General features: G+C 36.0%; 1 protein-coding gene across 1 annotated transcript in view; it reads right to left on the reverse strand.

Annotated features, from left to right (window-relative positions):
- LOC133460980 (protein mono-ADP-ribosyltransferase PARP10-like) overlaps positions 1 to 9,726 on the reverse strand; it is a 50,920-nt gene extending 41,194 nt beyond the window's left edge. Inside the window, exon 1 of the mRNA XM_061741692.1 lies at positions 9,690 to 9,726. The gene's annotated coding sequence lies outside the window, so the exon portion shown is untranslated. The remainder of the gene's footprint in view (positions 1 to 9,689) is intronic.
- Positions 9,727 to 11,480: the final 1,754 nt, after the last annotated feature.

The raw sequence follows: 11,480 nt of genomic DNA on the forward strand, positions 1-11,480 counted from the left end.
ATATAAAGTAGTTGTTAGGTAATATTAATAATGATAATAATGATAATATAAAGTAGTGTTGTTAGCTAATATTAATAATGATAATAATGATAATATAAAGTAGTGTTGTTAGGTAATATTAATAATGATAATAATGATAATATAAAGTAGTTGTTAGGTAATATTAATAATAATAATAATGATAATATAAAGTAGTGTTGTTAGGTAATATTAATAATGATAATAATGATAATAATGATAATATAAAGTAGTGTTGTTAGCTAATATTAATAATGATAATAATGATAATATAAAGTAGTGTTGTTAGGTAATATTAATAATGATAATAATGATAATATAAAGTAGTGTTGTTAGCTAATATTAATAATGATAATAATGATAATATAAAGTAGTGTTGTTAGGTAATATTAATAATGATAATAATGATAATAATGATAATATAAAGTAGTGTTGTTAGGTAATATTAATAATGATAATAATGATAATATAAAGTAGTTGTTAGGTAATATTAATAATAATAATAATGATAATATAAAGTAGTGTTGTTAGCTAATATTAATAATGATAATAATGATAATAATGATAATATAAAGTAGTGTTGTTAGCTAATATTAATAATGATAATAATGATAATATAAAGTAGTGTTGTTAGCTAATATTAATAATGATAATAATGATAATATAAAGTAGTGTTGTTAGCTAATATTAATAATGATAATAATGATAATATAAAGTAGTGTTGTTAGCTAATATTAATAATGATAATAATGATAATATAAAGTAGTGTTAGCTAATATTAATAATGATAATAATGATAATATAAAGTAGTGTTGTTAGGTAATATTAATAATGATAATAATGATAATAATGATAATATAAAGTAGTGTTGTTAGGTAATATTAATAATGATAATAATGATAATATAAAGTAGTGTTGTTAGGTAATATTAATAATGATAATAATGATAATATAAACCAGCGCTGGGACGATACGGGTAGTGTTGTTAGGTAATATTAATAATATTAATAATGATAATATAAAGTAGTTGTTAGGTAATATTAATAATGATAATAATGATAATATAAAGTAGTGTTGTTAGCTAATATTAATAATGATAATAATGATAATAATGATAATATAAAGTAGTGTTGTTAGGTAATATTAATAATGATAATAATGATAATAATGATAATATAAAGTAGTGTTGTTAGGTAATATTAATAATATTAATAATGATAATATAAAGTAGTGTTGTTAGCTAATATTAATAATGATAATAATGATAATATAAAGTAGTGTTGTTAGGTAATATTAATAATGATAATAATGATAATATAAAGTAGTGTTGTTAGGTAATATTAATAATGATAATAATGATAATAATGATAATATAAAGTAGTGTTGTTAGGTAATATTAATAATATTAATAATGATAATATAAAGTAGTGTTGTTAGGTAATATTAATAATGATAATAATGATAATATAAAGTAGTGTTGTTAGGTAATATTAATAATATTAATAATGATAATATAAAGTAGTGTTGTTAGGTAATATTAATAATGATAATAATGATAATATAAAGTAGTGTTGTTAGGTAATATTAATAATATTAATAATGATAATATAAAGTAGTGTTGTTAGCTAATATTAATAATGATAATAATGATAATATAAAGTAGTGTTGTTAGGTAATATTAATAATGATAATAATGATAATATAAAGTAGTGTTGTTAGCTAATATTAATAATGATAATAATGATAATATAAAGTAGTGTTGTTAGGTAATATTAATAATGATAATAATGATAATATAAAGTAGTGTTGTTAGCTAATATTAATAATGATAATAATGATAATATAAAGTAGTGTTGTTAGGTAATATTAATAATGATAATAATGATAATATAAAGTAGTGTTGTTAGCTAATATTAATAATGATAATAATGATAATATAAAGTAGTGTTGTTAGCTAATATTAATAATATTAATAATGATAATATAAAGTAGTGTTGTTAGCTAATATTAATAATGATAATAATGATAATATAAAGTAGTGTTGTTAGGTAATATTAATAATGATAATAATGATAATATAAAGTAGTGTTGTTAGCTAATATTAATAATGATAATAATGATAATATAAAGTAGTGTTGTTAGGTAATATTAATAATGATAATAATGATAATATAAAGTAGTGTTGTTAGGTAATATTAATAATATTAATAATGATAATATAAAGTAGTGTTGTTAGCTAATATTAATAATGATAATAATGATAATATAAAGTAGTGTTGTTAGGTAATATTAATAATGATAATAATGATAATATAAAGTAGTGTTGTTAGCTAATATTAATAATGATAATAATGATAATATAAAGTAGTGTTAGCTAATATTAATAATGATAATAATGATAATATAAAGTAGTGTTGTTAGCTAATATTAATAATGATAATAATGATAATATAAAGTAGTGTTAGCTAATATTAATAATGATAATAATGATAATATAAAGTAGTGTTGTTAGGTAATATTAATAATGATAATATAAACCAGCGCTGGGACGATACGGTAACTCCCGGTTCAACACTGTGGCGATACGTGGCCCACCATAACCATAATATCACCAGACACCACATCTACCAGGGCTGGGCCATATATTGAGATTTTAATATATATCGATATATTTTTAAACGCAATATGGTACGAGACAATATGGTTTATATGGATATAGCTTATTTTGTGAACATCAACGCTGACCCCTCGCGCTGAAACCTGACAGTGTTGACAGGTTAGTTTTCCTGGCACAAAATCTGTAAAATGTACAGTAGTTAACGAGATTTGCTCAAAGAGACGCAATATCTGTTTACATGTTTTATTTGAGATTGTCACAAATGTTTTGTTATTTGCACAACTGTCAACCTCAGTGGAAAAGTCTGTCTGTTACTGTCTACATTGTATTAATTTCAGTGTATTTTAATTTAATTGTTATGCAGGAAAGGGATATTAGTTTTATTTTATTCAAGAAGCATTTTTATTCTATATATGCAGGCAGTTTATTTTTATTTCATTTGTTTTATACATGTTGATATTGTGCAGACCTCTGTTAATAAAGGAACCTGTGTGACATTTGGCACGAGGCTTTGTATTAAAACTGACTGTTTTTTTAAGAAATGAAGCTAACGGAGATGCTAACGGAGATGCTAACGGAGATGCTAACGGAGATGCTAACGGAGAAGCTAACAGAGATTGTGGTGTATTTGATCGAGCACTCGGTGCTCGACTATGTTGGTCTGAGTTGTAACTGCGTGTTGAGCTGAGCGGCACTAAACAGAGTTAACTGCAGCCTCGCCTCCGTGTGTGTTATTTCATATAACATAAGTTACCCACAATTAGAGTCACAGAGTTGCGCCATAAAAGTAAGGACTGTGAGTTTGGCCGAAGTGAAGATGACATGCTGAGGGATAAATTGGTCTTCAGCATAAATGACCCTCGTCTGAAGGAAAGACTGCTGCGTGAAAATGGCCTTACACTTCACAGAGCCTTAGAAATATGCAGGTCAACCGAGCTTGCAAAAACACAAATACAGGCGATGCAGGCTACACCAGCCACACATGACATTCCAGTGGAGGCTATTGAGAAAGCAAAAGGACAAAAACGTGCAGGCAGCTGGAATAAAAATGCCATGACACGACCACCGATGAACTGCCAGAAATGTGGAAGAAAGCATGAGCCCCGCCAATGTCCAGCTTATGGAGCAGTGTGTCACAAATGTGGGAAAAGTAATCACTTCTCTAAGGTATGTCGAGCTGACAGTGTGAAAAGTGGCAACTATCGTGCAAAGACTGTACACAATATAGAGACTGAAGTGGACTCCTTATACATAGGCTCGGTAGGCAGTGATGGAGACGAAGCAGCATGCCACACAAAGCACAGCAAGTGGCATGAGACAGCCAGCATCAGAGGTGTACCAATAAAGTTCAAGCTTGACACAGGCGCTGATGCAAGCGTGTTACCCATGTCCATTTTCAAGTGCCTGCCAGGTCCCATTCAGCTGCGGCCTACAAAGACTGTTTTGATCGCTTTTGGTGGAGCCTGCCTGCCATCAAGGGGCACTGTGTCTCTGCAATGCAAAACCGCCAAACACACAGCCACTTTGGAGTTCCATGTAACCAGCCAGACAGACAAGGCGATCCTGGGTGGAGAAGCGTGTACAGAGTTGGGGCTGGTGAAGAGGGTTGATGTAATCACATCAGCACCGCTGCAGCCACCAAAACCTCCATCCACCAAAAATGAACTGATTGAAAGGTATTCTGAGGTCTTCACAGGGCTGGGTGAGTTTCCAGGAGTTCATCACATACATGTTGATCCATCTGTCCCACCTGTGATTCATGGCTGCAGAAACATACCCCTCTCTATCATGGACACACTAAAAGACACACTACATGACCTAGAGAAAAGAAATGTGATAACGCCTGTCAACGTACCGACAGAATGGGTGAACAGTCTTGTCGCCACGAAAAAGAAAAACGGTTCACTAAGGGTGTGTTTGGACCCTTGTAACCTGAATGAGGCTGTCAAGCGCCAGCACTACTCCATTCCTACTCCTGAAGATGTGCGCAGCAAACTGGCAGGAAAATCCATCTTCACCATCCTGGATGAAAAAGATGGATATTGGCAGATCAAGCTAGACGAGCCATCTTCAAAATTGTGCACCTTCAACACACCGTGGGGCCGATACCGCTTCCTCAGACTCCCGTTTGGGATCAAGTCGGCCAGCGAAGTGTTTCAGCAAAAGAACTGTGAGACTTTTGGTGATATTTCAGGTGTACACGTCATTGCAGACGACATGATCATTGCTGCTTCATCAGAACAAGAACATGATGAAATCCTACACAAAGTGATGGAGAGAGCAAAGGCAGCGAATGTGAAATTAAATAAGGACAAAATCCAGTACAAAGTGGACACTGTGAAATACATGGGACACATAATCACATCAGCAGGACAGAGAGCTGATGATGCAAAAATCAAGGCAATCATCGACATGCCGCCGCCAGAGGACAAACAGAGCCTCCAACGCCTGCTGGGAATGACGAAATTCTTAGCGCAGTACATACCAAGTGAGGCCTCTCTGACAGCTGCTCAAGAAAGATGCAGTGTGGCAGTGGTGCCCGCACCACAGCGCAGCGCTAGAGACTTTAAAGATGGCCCTCACACAGGCTCCTGTGCTGCGGTATTATGATCATAAAAAGCCACTGACACTACAAGCCGACTCATCAAAAGATGGACTAGGTGCATGTTTGCTACAAGAGGGCCAGCCCCTCTGTTATGCATCGCGAGCGCTCACTGACACTGAGAAAAGGTATGCTCACATAGAGAAGGAGCTACTTGCGATCGTCTTTGCTGCCAAACGATTTCACCAGTACGTCTTCGGCAGACCCGTGACAGTGCAGTCAGATCACAAACCCCTGGAGGCCATAGTGCGAAAACCACTGAGTAAAGCACCCGCACGGCTACAAGGTATGTTGCTGCAGCTCCAGAGGTATGACCTGAACATTACATACACCCCAGGAAAGCACATGCACATCGCAGATGCATTATCCCGAGCCACAGCGAGCAGAGATGGTGAAAACCTCAACGAGAACCCCTGTGACGAGAAAGTGGTGTATGCCATGGAGGCCACAGACGCACTGAGTGAAGAGACACTCAGCCAGCTGAAAAAGGCAACAGCAGCAGACAAGGTATTGCAAGCTGTATGTGAGAGACATCTGAAAGGCTGGCCTGCTAAAAGGCACAGCCTGGACCAAAATATACACGGTTACTGGCCGATGCGAAACAACATCAGTATCCAGAATGATATTGTGATGGTTGGAGACAAAATTATCATACCCCAGAGCTTCAGAAAGGTAATCTTAGAGAAGCTCCATCTAGCTCACCAAGGAGTGCAGCGCACAAAAGCCAAAGCAAGAAAAGTCCTCTACTGGCCGGGCATGTCACACGACATAGAGACGATGGTGGAGAAATGTGTGCAGTGCCAACAGCTTCAGCCACAACAGCAGAAATAGCCACTCATCACACATGATGTCCCAGAGCTCCCATGGATGAAAGTTGGAGCTGACATCTTCCAGCTGAAAGGTCAGTCCTATCTTTTGGTAGTGGATTATCTGACAAAATATCCTGAGGTGCTGAACTTGCCTGATCTAACAGCTCATTCAGTAATTCAGAAAATGAAGTCTGTTTTCGCCAGGCACGGGATCCCCAGAGAGCTGGTGAGCGATCACGTTCCATTCGCCAGCTGTGAGATGCAATCATTCGCAGCTTCATGGGAGTTCAGACTCACACACTCCAGCCCAGGATATCCGCGGTCCAATGGACTCGCCGAGAGGACCATAAAGACTGTGAAACACGCACTGAAAAAAGCGATGCAAACTGGCACAGACCCACATCTGGTGCTGCTGTCACTGAGGAACACGCCAGTGACAGGACTGAACATGTCACCCGCGCAAATGTTGATGGGAAGAGTCCTGCGGAGCACGCTTCCTTGTTCCAGTGCTGTATTAAAGCAGTCTACACCGCAGCACGTGCACAGTAGGATTCAGGACCTGCAGACGCGCCAGCGTTTGTACCACAACAGAGATGCGAAGCCACTACCAGCTTTAATCCCGGGCACCACCGTACATATGCAGACACGGCGCGGATGGGAGCCTGCCATAGTGGCGAGCCGGAGACATGAACCTCGCTCCTACAACGTGCTGACACCTGCAGGGAAAACATTCAGGAGGAACAGGCGACATCTGAGGAAGGTGCATCCTAGTTTTTTCAGGGACACTGACCCCCCCGAGATTTCAGATGTAACACACCCTCAGACACCTGAGTCTGCTGACCTGCCACCACGAGACCCACCACCATCACCACGTGATCCTCCGCCTGTGAGCGTGGATGACTCACCTACATGCCACACCAGGAGTGGCAGAGCGGTGAGATGCCCTGTCAGGTTCAGAGACTAAGTCATGGACAGTTCCCAAGGTTGTTATGTTCTAACTGTTAAAAAAAAAAAAAAAAAAAAGGAAGACAATGGCTATGGGAATTAAATGTTTATTTGTTAATGTTAAGCAAGTGCTACTTAGTACTGTTTAGTTAGTAAATATCTATTACTGAAGAAGTATGTTCAATATTTGTCGCATGACAGTTCATGGTAAAAAGAGGCAGTGTAACCAGATATGTGAAAACATCTCATTATTGGAAAAGGGGGATGTGGTGTATTTGATCGAGCACTCGGTGCTCGACTATGTTGGTCTGAGTTGTAACTGCGTGTTGAGCTGAGCGGCACTAAACAGAGTTAACTGCAGCCTCGCCTCCGTGTGTGTTATTTCATATAACATAAGTTACCCACAATTAGAGTCACAGAGTCTGGATATAACACAAGACTACAACAGAGATGCTATGCTATAATGCTTTGGGGGAAACCCCAATTATGGCACAGAAAAAATATGGATATATATCGAGTATCAACATTCAGCTAGAAAATATAGAGATATGACTTTTGGTCCGTATCGCCCTGCCCTAATATCTACCATATTCAATATATATATAAAAGGAAAATGTCTGTAGTTATGCATTTATTCAAGGCCAAACCTTCCTAAAATGTACAAAGAAAGTGCATTAGTATATTTCCTCTCTGCTGCTAGTCTGTAAATGTAAACTGTTGGAATAATTAAAGTTCATGAACAAAAGTGCGGTGACAACCGCGTAAATACATTATGTGTTGTAATAAAATATCGGTATTTGCCGTCAGTTTATCGATTATTTATTGCGACAGAAAGCGCAACAATATATTGAAATATGGATTTTTTCCAACTATTATCTTAAATAGAAATGAAATCTTAATCTTATTAAATTATCATTAAACATAAGTAAGACCAAATTCATGGTCTTTGGAAATTATAAATCAAATAGCCAAATTCAAATTCACATAGATGGAATACAAATAGAAAGAGTTAAAAGATAAAATTCCTGGGTGTGATCATAGAAGATAAAATGAGCTGGAAGCCTCACATCAAACATGTTCAAAACAAACTGTCCAAAAGCATTTCATTATTAGCAAAGGCAAAACATTTCTTGAACTATAATCACTCCTCATCCTCTATAACTCATTGATGCTACCCTATTTAAATGACTGTTGGGAGGTTTGGGGGAACACATACAGAAGCATATTACAGAAAAGAGCTGTGAGAATAATATACAAAGCAGGTTACCGGGACCACACTAATACATTCTTTTTACAATCTAAATTACTAACATTTATAGATCTAGTTAATTGCAATACAGCAAAACTAATGTTTAGAGCCAAGAATAATTCATTACCAGGACATATACAGGGGATATTCTTTGAAAGGGAGGGAGGTTATAACCTCAGCGGTTATGAATAGACGCACAAACACTGAAGAGCTTCTGTCTGTCTACCTATGGGGTAAAACTTTGGAACAGCCTGAGCATAGATCTAAAACAAAGTCAAAACATATCACAATTTAAAAAAAGATATAAAGAAACTTTTTTCTCAAAATACAGTGGCGAATAAAAATGTAGATATATATATAGATTTATTTAATATGTGTAGATATAGATTAATATTATGGAAACATGTTATATATATATGTATATATATGTATATATAGTGATATATTATACATACAGTATTTATGTATGGGTATATCTCTGTTAATATATATGGATATATAGTTATATGTAGATATGTTGGTAAATGGATGTATATTCATGTTGATATATAGACTTATATTATGTTTTTTTGTGTTCTATAAGTAAGCTCATTGATTCTCTTGCTATTTTGGAAAAATGAATATAAGATTTGGGGGTAGGACCTGATAAGTATTTACTTCAATCCTACTCCCTTTGGAATATGCTGGTGGATCTGGGAGGTCTGCCTTGTCTTTTGTTTACAGACACGTATGTGTGTGTGTGTGTGTGTGTGTGTGTGTGTGTGTGTGTGTGTGTGTGTGTGTGTGTGTGTGTGTGTGTGTATATATATATATATATATATATATATATATACATACATACATAATATATACACACACATATATATATATATATATATATATATATATATATATATCTCTTTTTAATTTGCATATTCGAAATAAAGCTCAATAATAATAATAAAGGTTAGTTTAGGTTAGTTAGTGGGTGTTGGTGCAGGAAGGAAGGAGGGTGATATTAGTCCGCAGGTATAAAGTTAGAATAAAGTTAGATAATAATACAGTTATAATAAAGGTAGATAATAATAAAGTGATAATAAGGTTATAATAGAGTTATATTAGAGTTAGTTAATGATAATAATCTGCAGCTCTGAAGTTTCCACTAAAACACTGAATCTTCTCTAAACTTCCGTCACAAACAAGAGTAATTGCAGTTTTTACTGAGTCTGTACGGGATTTAGTTTTATAAAGACTGAGTTTTATACAGATTTATAAAGTTAAATCGAGCTACGTCACTCTCTCACTCACAAGTGACAGCTTTTATATTTTTATGTGTATTTATGTGTGGTTTTAGTTCAACTACAGCTGTATTTTCTCCCACACAAAGACAGAATAAGTTCCTCACATCTTCACCTGCAGATCAGGTGAGTTTTGATGCTGATTTTCGTGTTTAAAAGTAAAAACATTTACCTGTTTAGAACGACAACATTCGGCCGCCACTTCCGGGTTGTTGCTCTGCGGTGACGTCACCGGCTCTTAAAGGGGCCGCGTCGCTTTTCTGACAAAACTCTTCTTCTTCTTTGGAGTTTAACGGCAGCTTGCATCCAATTAGTTGCACTGCTGCCATCTTCTGGATCTTTCAGGAACTCACTATATTCTCCTCATCAGCCCAGTATCATGTAAAAATGTAAATAAACTCCGCCTCCCTCTTCCACAACACTCCTGACTGTAACTTCTTTCATTTCTTGCAGCTCTGCCACTAGTTCAGTTCTTTCTCTGTGGTACCTCCTGCAGCCAATAAGCACATGTTGTACTCAGAGCCGGATTAAATAAATGGACTACACTAGGCAGAATCCCCTCCATCCATGTTATTTATGAATTGAAATCTTAAACTTACCAAAGTTACTAATAAAAGTTAATTCACATTTTACATAGCATAGTCATACTATCATCAATCAAGTTGGTTCTTTGTATTCCAAAATAAGTCAAGTGTTGTATATTAAACAGTCTATCAGACAATTTTTTGATTTTTATAATTTATACGTTATAACACCGCTCTATTAAATGCTATTAAATTATCCGTATCCTATCGATTGAGAGTATCATTGTTATGTAAACAGAGTAAAATAAGATCAATGTTTTAAGCTATTGCATTTTGCAGAAAATCTTAATTAAATGTGTTGATTAAATTGAATAGTTAAATAAGAAGTCAAATCTACAAAGACCAATAACATTTGCAGTACGTGAGGCCTCCGTGTGTTCCTGCTTCCTGGATTAGCAGTGGATGTAAAAAAAAAAAGTAAAAAAAATCACTGGGTTTGTATGTGTATGCGTGTGTATGCGTGTGTATATATATACAGGGCCGCCGCAAGGGGTGTGCGAACCGTGCGACCGCACGGGGCCTCGCGCCCCAGGGGGCCTCGCGCTATGGGCCGTTTTTTTTTTTTTTTTTTTTTTTTTTCAAAATTTTTTTTGTTTTCAAAAAAAAAAATTTTCGTTTCTTTTTTTTTCGTTTTTTCCCTTATAAATATCAACAGTCACGTTCCATTACAGACCTAAATGTGTACTAGTCTGTGCATATCAATAAATATATGTGCAATGATGCGCGTGTCTGTTGTTCAATACAACTGATCAGACCAAGCGCAGACACAAGCTGCTCTGATCCAGACGGTGGAGTTGGAACAAACTGTCACACAATGTCGAGAGAACGAGACAGATTCAGGACATTTCCATCAGGGGATGAAAAAAGAAAAAAACTAAAGAAAATGGAAGAGTTTAATGCCTCTCTGAAAGGCTCGTTTGATAAATTTGTTACAAACATCACCGATCCGCCCGGATCTCCAGCAGCCGTGGGGCTCCGCGTCCAGGCAAGCCCAGATGACGATGAGGCAGGGGAAGGTATCCAGTATTTTGCTAATTGGAGAGTTAAAATTGCGCATATAGACACCCGATCCGACCCGAAAAACCCAAAAAATGGCTGGGGGGAGGGCCCCCCCAGCCATTTCGCACAGGGCCTCGCAAATCTCCCAGGCGGCTCTGTATATATATATATACAGTATATATACTAAATATAGTATGCCGTAGGTTTTTACCGGCATGGTATCAACCATTAATATGTTTGCAGACAACAAATAAATACATGTATTTATTTATTTTGTTGTCCCTCTGTCTGGGCCCTCCCTGTCAATCAGGCCCTAGGCACATGCCTAGTTCGTCTTTGCGTTAATCCGGCTCTGATCACCACCCTGTCTGGTCTGACCT

Source organism: Cololabis saira, chromosome 15 (assembly GCF_033807715.1).
Source record: "Cololabis saira isolate AMF1-May2022 chromosome 15, fColSai1.1, whole genome shotgun sequence".
NCBI lineage: Eukaryota > Metazoa > Chordata > Actinopteri > Beloniformes > Belonidae > Cololabis > Cololabis saira.